This window comes from Homarus americanus, unplaced genomic scaffold, assembly GCF_018991925.1.
Source record: "Homarus americanus isolate GMGI-L3 unplaced genomic scaffold, GMGI_Hamer_2.0 scaffold18703, whole genome shotgun sequence".
NCBI lineage: Eukaryota > Metazoa > Arthropoda > Malacostraca > Decapoda > Nephropidae > Homarus > Homarus americanus.
The window spans coordinates 11,297,433-11,304,932 of record NW_024749779.1 but is presented as its reverse complement, the minus strand read 5'-3'; the positions used below and the strand labels follow the sequence as shown (position 1 = coordinate 11,304,932).

The 7,500-nt window shown below is 38.3% G+C and overlaps 1 pseudogene; it reads left to right on the top strand.

Annotated features, from left to right (window-relative positions):
* The first annotated feature begins 5,960 nt into the window (after window positions 1-5,960).
* On the top strand, window positions 5,961-7,018 carry LOC121853879 (annotated as a pseudogene).
* Window positions 7,019-7,500: the final 482 nt, after the last annotated feature.

Sequence of the window (7,500 nt, the reverse complement as noted above, 5' to 3'; positions counted from 1 at the left end):
AGTTATATCTTGTGCTTGTGTAATCCATCTGATGGCAGCAGAGAATACCTGCAATACAATAAGAGAGAAAGATAAATTTGATAGTTTGGGGATAAAATTTTTGTAAATAAAGTCAGTCGGTAAACTTTCAAGTAAGTTAAAGTTGTAATATTAAATAAAAAAAATTATTTTACGTGAAACTCAGAGTCAATATGAAGATACTCTGACTCAAGAAAATACAGTAGAATTTCTTTCGGAATCTCAAGAAATTCTTGCTCCATTGTCACTTCTACGAAATTGGAGAAGATGAAGTCCCGCGAAGAATGCAGTAACCTTACTAAATTATGGGCCTCAGCAAACCTGTTTTTAAAAAAAAATAAATATAGAATTAGTTACATATAGGTGCAGATAAAAATACATATAAACAGTTGAAAATAATTAATTATTATACTGTACGTACCGGTAAATTCCTAAAGCATTGGATGGATGAAGTTCGCTCTTGAGAAAGTCTGTACAAACACGTACAACACGGGGCATTATCAGCATGTTTGCAGCCACAATTATCTCCTGTACGTTTTCCACTGTTACCTCGATGTTCCTAAAGTATTTAAAAAAAAAAATAAAAGTTTCATTCATTAATTATCAATTCAATAACAAAATAAAAACTACCGTTTTACATATAGCACTATGAAAACATAAATTTTTTTTCTTCTTTATCTATACCCTTACCAGTATATATGAATTCAATGAGCAGTTTTAATATATTGGGTTTCATAGACTTCATTTCTATTGACTGTGTTGTTTTCTCAGCTAATCCACACGTAAACATGGCCTTAAAATATTCGCTTCCCGCCGACAGTATTACACGGTGAGCCTGTGGAATAAAATGTAATCACATCAGATTTTTTTTTTTAAGATTTGTCCCCGAGGGGGGCTAGTTTATTGGGCACCCCTTCCTTACATCCTGTGCAAGGTGAAGCGCAGAAGCGTTTACAGCGCCCCACAGGGATGTATGAAAAGTTCGTTCGTTCGTTCATACTGCCTTTATACTCGTACGTACATTAAGGGGGCGTAAAGGTCTGGGTGAAGGGTCGTCGTCATAGCATAGGTTTTGTCAAGTTACATAAATGTGAGAGAATTATGGATGGATGAATGTGTGTGTGTGTGTGTGTGGGTGGAGGGGGGGGTCCCGGTACATTCATTTTATCTGTTTATGATAAAGAGCGACAACAAAATCAAACCACTGCTAGGAAGCAAGCCAAAATCAAACCACTGCTAGGAAGCATTGATTCTCTCGTGCGAAGAGAGTTGGAGCAAGCTCTTTATTTGTGCCAGGGGAGCAGGGGAGTTGGGAGATTTCTTCCACTGGTCCTATTCGGTGTCATACTCGGATAGACTTTGTTAACATGTTCCACTTACTCCTGGGCTGTAAGGGCGTTGGCGGGTGGAGTGTGGGCGGTGTAGTTAAGTTTCCCTCCCCCGATATGGGTGTAAATGGTGGGTGATGGAGGGCAGAGAAAGATGTGTGTAGGAGGTAAATGTTTCACTCACAGGTAAATGTTTCACTTACCTTCACAACTGATCCACTAGCTGATATTTCTACATCACATAACTGTTGTGACTGCCAGAGTAAATGTATGTAGTCTAGCAGGTAGTTTGGATTAGATTTACATTCCTCCTCCTCGTGATGAGAGAGATCCACACATGCAGCCACCATCTTCAAATACTAATGTAATACTAACCAGTTGTCAGTTTTGTATTTTATAAATGGTGGAAGTGGTGATATCTGGTAATACCCTGGGTGGTGGTGCTTCCGTCGCTTCTTCAAACAGTAACAAAACTAAACTACTGCAGCCTTTTTCTTTGAGTATGTTGGGATAGGTAATACATTGATTGGAAGTATTTTTTTTATTTTGAGTGTGTGTTGAAGAGGATGAGAAGAGGATGAAGAGGACTTGAAAGTTTCTCGTTGGATATTCTTGAGCTTGAGCTTGGGAGAGAAGAGAGTTAAATTGAGACTGCTCTAGCATTAATATATTAAGTTCCCGGTACATTTTATGTTAATAATATCAAATGCCAGGCCTGTGACTAGGAGGAGGGATATCTGGTCTGGGAGGGAAGAGGTGTTTGTAACGGCAACGGCAGGTAATATCACACTCAGGTTTCGAGTCAAATTGAGACTGCTCTAGCATCAGACCGATCCTCAGGGAGTGGTGTACAGTTTCTCCACTTGTTATCCTTAGGATCAAAATACTCCACATTAGCGACAGACATCTAAAAAAAAAAAATAGTTTAGGTTTTAGGTTAAAACTGATTATAAAGATATGTAGGAATATTAATATATTTCATTCTTCTATTTCCATTCTTCCTTACCAAGTTATGATAACCGTACCCGCCTATGACATATAACAGAGAATTTGTCTCAACAACTGCTGGGATATTTCGACCAAAATACATTGATGAACACTTAAACCATTTGTTCTGTGGGAAAGTAAAAGAAGAAAGGTAAAAGGAAGGGGGGAGGCGGGAAGTTATAAAATTTTTTACTCCCTTTTCACTACAGTATTACAAAAAATCTTCCACATCCTAGCTACAATATTGTAATTCAAATCTTGTTGTATATAATAATAAGAATTCATAAGCACAGCACTTGTAAATAATCTTACCTGTTCAAAAGAATATCTTTCCATTGATTTTTCCTCCTGAACACCACCTACTACATACAGAAAGTTATCCAAAACTGCAACACTCAACATGTCGTACGACCTTATCCTGTGGGGGTGTGGTCGACCTATCATTGGTGCTAGATTCTTCCACTCCCCAGTCACAGGATTGTATGAGAGAAGATCACGCAGGGGCTTGTGAGTGTACGTATGTCCACCAACAATGTAAATAAGACCTTGATATTCTACTGTACCAATGCTGTAAAAGAAAAGAAAAAAAAGAAAAAAACAGTACAGGCCACTGCTACATTTTCTCTCTCATTATCAGTAGTTCACACTATCAGTCAGTAAATCCAATTTGAAAATGATTATTGTACTTACTTGGATCTAGCTTCTGGCATATTTGACTCGAATAATCTCCACTCATCTGCAATAGGGTCATATCTTTCAATCGTTTGGGATATGACCGATCTCCTCCAGACCGATCCCGTCCAACAACCAAAGACAGTCAAACCACCAAAGGCATAGAGATAACCTCCATGAGCGCATAATCCAAAATCACTCCGTGGGATCACCATAGAAGATATCCCGGTCCAATTATCTTCCTGAGGATCATAAACATCACCATTTGCCAATAAAGCAGGCGGATCATAAAGTTCATCATTTGCCGGTTGAATTTCTATCTCCCCTCCAACAACGAAAATTTTCCCATGTAAGACTGCTACTCCTGGCCCACATCTCTCAATTTTCATGGGGCAAACTTTCTGCCATTTCTGCCTAAAGATATCAAAACATTCGACACTTTTAAATGTAAACCTATCTGATCTATACATGTGGACACAGAGTTCTCTCTTTGTTCCACCTAGGACATAAATTTTCTTTCGAGTACAAATTCTTGGCTGGACATACAAAGCTTCCCTTTTGTCCAAAAATTTTTGCTGTATGTTTTTAAGGAAAACTTTCAGATTGATATGAGAGCACTCATTAATTGATTTTTCTATTAGTTTACTTGGAATTAAAGACAATTTTACTCGTTTTAAAATGTTAAAATGTCAAGATTCCAACAACAATGTCTATTAGTTATATCTTGTGCTTGTTTAATCCATCTGATGGCAGCAGAGAATACCTGCAATACAATAAAAAGAATTAGAAAGAAAGATAAATTTGATAGTTTGGGGTTAAAGTCTTTTGTAAATAATATATTAAATAAAAGTCGTCCGTCAGTCAGTCGGTAAACAAGTGGGTAATATTATATAAAAAAAAAATTATTTAAATTTTACCTGAAACTCAGAGTCAATATGAATATACTCTGAGTCAAGAAAATACAGTAGAATTTCTTTCGGAATCTCAAGAAATTCTTGCTCCATTGTCACTTTTACGAAATTGGAGAAGATGAAGTCCCGTGAAGAATGCAGCAACCTTACTAAATTATGGGCCTCAGCAAACCTGTTTTTAAAAAAATTAAATATGGAATTGGTGCAGATAAAAATACATATTATATAAACAGTTGAAAATAATTAATTATTATACTGTACGTACCGGTAAATTCCTAAAGCATTAGATGGATGAAGTTCGCTCTTGAGAAAGTCTGTACAAACAAGTACAGCACGGAGCATTATCAGCATGTTTGCAGCCGCAATTAACTCCTGTACGTTTTCCACTGTTAACTCGATGTTTCCTAAAGTATTTAAAAAAAAATAAAAAGTTTCATTCATTAATTATTTACAACAAATAAAAACTATCTTTTTGTTTTACATATAGCATAGCACTATGAAAACTTAAAATGTTTTCCCTTACCAGTATATATGAAGTCGATGAGCAGTTTTAATATATTGGGTTTCATAGACTTCATTTCTATTGACTGTGTTGTTTTCTCGGCTAATCCACACGTAAACATTGCCTTAAAATATTCGCTTCCCGATGACAGTATTACATGGTGAGCCTGTGGAATAAAATGTAATCCCATCAGAAAAATTTGTCCCCGAGGGGGCTAGTTTATTAGGCACCCCCTTCAAGTTCGTTCGTTCGTTCATACTGCCTTTATACTCGTACGTACATTAAGGGGACATAAAAGTCTGGGTGAAGAAGGGTCATCATCATAGCATAGGTTTTGTTAAGTTAGAATAATGGACAACAAAATTAAACCACTGCTAGGAAGCAAGCCAAAATCAAACCACTGCTAGGAAGCAAGCCCAAATCAAACCACTGCTAGGAAACATTGATTCTCTCGTGCGAAGAGAGTTGGATAAGCTCTTTATTTGTGTCAGGGGAGCAGGGGAGTTAGGGGAGCAGGGGAGTTGGGAAATTTCTTCTTCCACTGGTCCTATTCGGTGTCATACTCGGATATACTTTGTTAACCATGTTCCACTGACTCCTCCTGGGCGGTAAGGGCGGCGGAGGGTGAGTGTGGGCGGTGTAGTTAAGTTTCCCTCCCCCGATATGGGTGTAAATGGTGGGTGGGTGATGGAGGGCAGAGAAAGATGCGTAGGAGGTAAATGTTTCTTCACTCACAGGTAAATGTTTCACTCATCTTCACAACTGATCCATCAGATGATAATATTTCTACATCACATAACTGTTGTGACTGCCAGAGGAAATGTATGTGGTCTAGCAGGTAGTTCGGATAAGATTTACATTCCTCCTCCTCCTCGTGATGAGAGAGCTCCACATGTGCAGCCGCCATCTTCAGATACTAATGTAATACTAACCAGTTGTCAGTTTTGATTTTAGTGGTGATATCTGGTAATACCCGTGGTGGTGGTGCTTCCGTCGCTTCTTCAAACAGTAACAAAACTAAACTACAGCCACACTCCTCCAACTAAGGACAATCAAACCACCAAAGGCATAGAGATAACCTCCATGAGCGCATAATCCAAAATCACACCGTGGGAGCACCATAGAAGATATCCCGGTCCAATTATCTTCCTGAGGATCATAAACATCACCATTTGCCGAAAGCGGATCAGGATTATAAAGTTCATCATCTGCCGGTTCAATTTCTATATGTAAGACTGCTACTCCTGGCCCACATCTCTCAATTTTCATGGGGCAAACTTTCTGCCATTTCTGCCTAAAGCCCATAAATGCTAGGCATTTAATTTTATTATACTATGTTTGTATATGCATAGCTAGGTTACACCTGAAGATAGACTGCAAATGAATAAACCAGACCACCAAACATTTCTTGGGCTACATCTGTGAGCATGGGCATATATATCGTATAGCAGTGTGGGGGTAGAAGTTGATGATAGCCAAGATTTACCTGTACTGTATAGTATGTGCACAAAATATTGGTGTAGTAGTCTCGTGTTTTCATATATAATGGTTGCCTTGCTACCTGCTATAACATGCTCAACAACCTTGTAGATCTATTTAAATTTAAGATTATTTAAGAAATATACTGTGGCTAAAATTTTACTAATGAATTGTTTTCTTTGCAGTACATCATGCAGATCTTCGTGAAAACCCTCACTGGGAAGACCATCACTCTTGAAGTAGAACCTTCAGACACCATTGAAAATGTCAAGGCAAAAATTCAGGATAAGGAAGGTATCCCCCCAGACCAGCAGAGATTGATCTTTGCTGGTAAGCAGTTGGAGGATTGTCGAACTCTTTCTGACTACAACATCCAGAAAGAATCTACACTCCATTTGGTATTGCGTCTTAGAGGAGGAATGCAGATCTTTGTGAAAACCCTTACAGGAAAGACCATTACCCTAGAAGTAGAACCTTCAGACACCATTGAAAATGTCAAGGCAAAAATTCAGGATAAGGAAGGCATCCCCCCAGACCAGCAGAGATTGATCTTTGCTGGTAAGCAGTAGGAGGATTGTCGCACTCTTTCTGACTACAATATCCAGAAGGACTCTACACTCCATTTGGTATTGCGTCTTAGAGGAGGAATGCAGATCTTTGTGAAAACCCTTACAGGAAAGACTATTACCCTAGAAGTAGAACCTTCAGACACTATTGAAAATGTCAAGGCAAAAATTCAGGATAAGGAAGGTATCCCCCCAGACCAGCAGAGATTGATCTTTGCTGGTAAGCAGTTGGAGGATTGTCGCACTCTTTCTGACTACAATATCCAGAAGGAATCTACACTCCATTTGGTATTGCGTCTTAGAGGAGGAATGCAGATCTTTGTGAAAACCCTTACAGGAAAGACCATTACCCTAGAAGTAGAACCTTCAGACACCATTGAAAATGTCAAGGCAAAAATTCAGGATAAGGAAGGCATCCCCCCAGACCAGCAGAGATTGATCTTTGCTGGTAAGCAGTTGGAGGATTGTCGAACTCTTTCTGACTACAACATCCAGAAAGAATCTACACTACATTTGGTTCTCAGGCTTCGTGGTGGTCAATAAAGTATTCCGGATGAAATGTTCAAATTTCCTTTAATTTGTGAAAACTACGCTTATGGCTTAGCTGTTTGCACATTCGATTCCTTTAATGTATGGAAAAGATTTAATTTCTTATGCACATGGTTATTATTTTAGCCGAACCAAATAAACACTATTAAAATTATTTTATGCATTGTTTTCTTATCACATACTGAAGCAGTAATGACGTCAAAGGTTTTTACCTTGATTATGGATCTAAGACAAGTTTGTAAATAAGATGATATGGGAAAAATAAGCAATTGGCAAATAACAAGGTGACCGTATATATTAAATTTTATTTTGGCTACTGATTGCCTCGTGAAAAACTGAGTATTTTGGTTTTCTCGAATGGCTAGTTTGCAATGTTGACTTCTTTATACCAGGAAATGTATGTAGTCTAGCAGGTAGTTGGTAATACCCGTGGTGGTGGTGTTTCTGTCCTGGTCGGGGTCTTCCTTTTCTTTCAGTATGTTGGGATA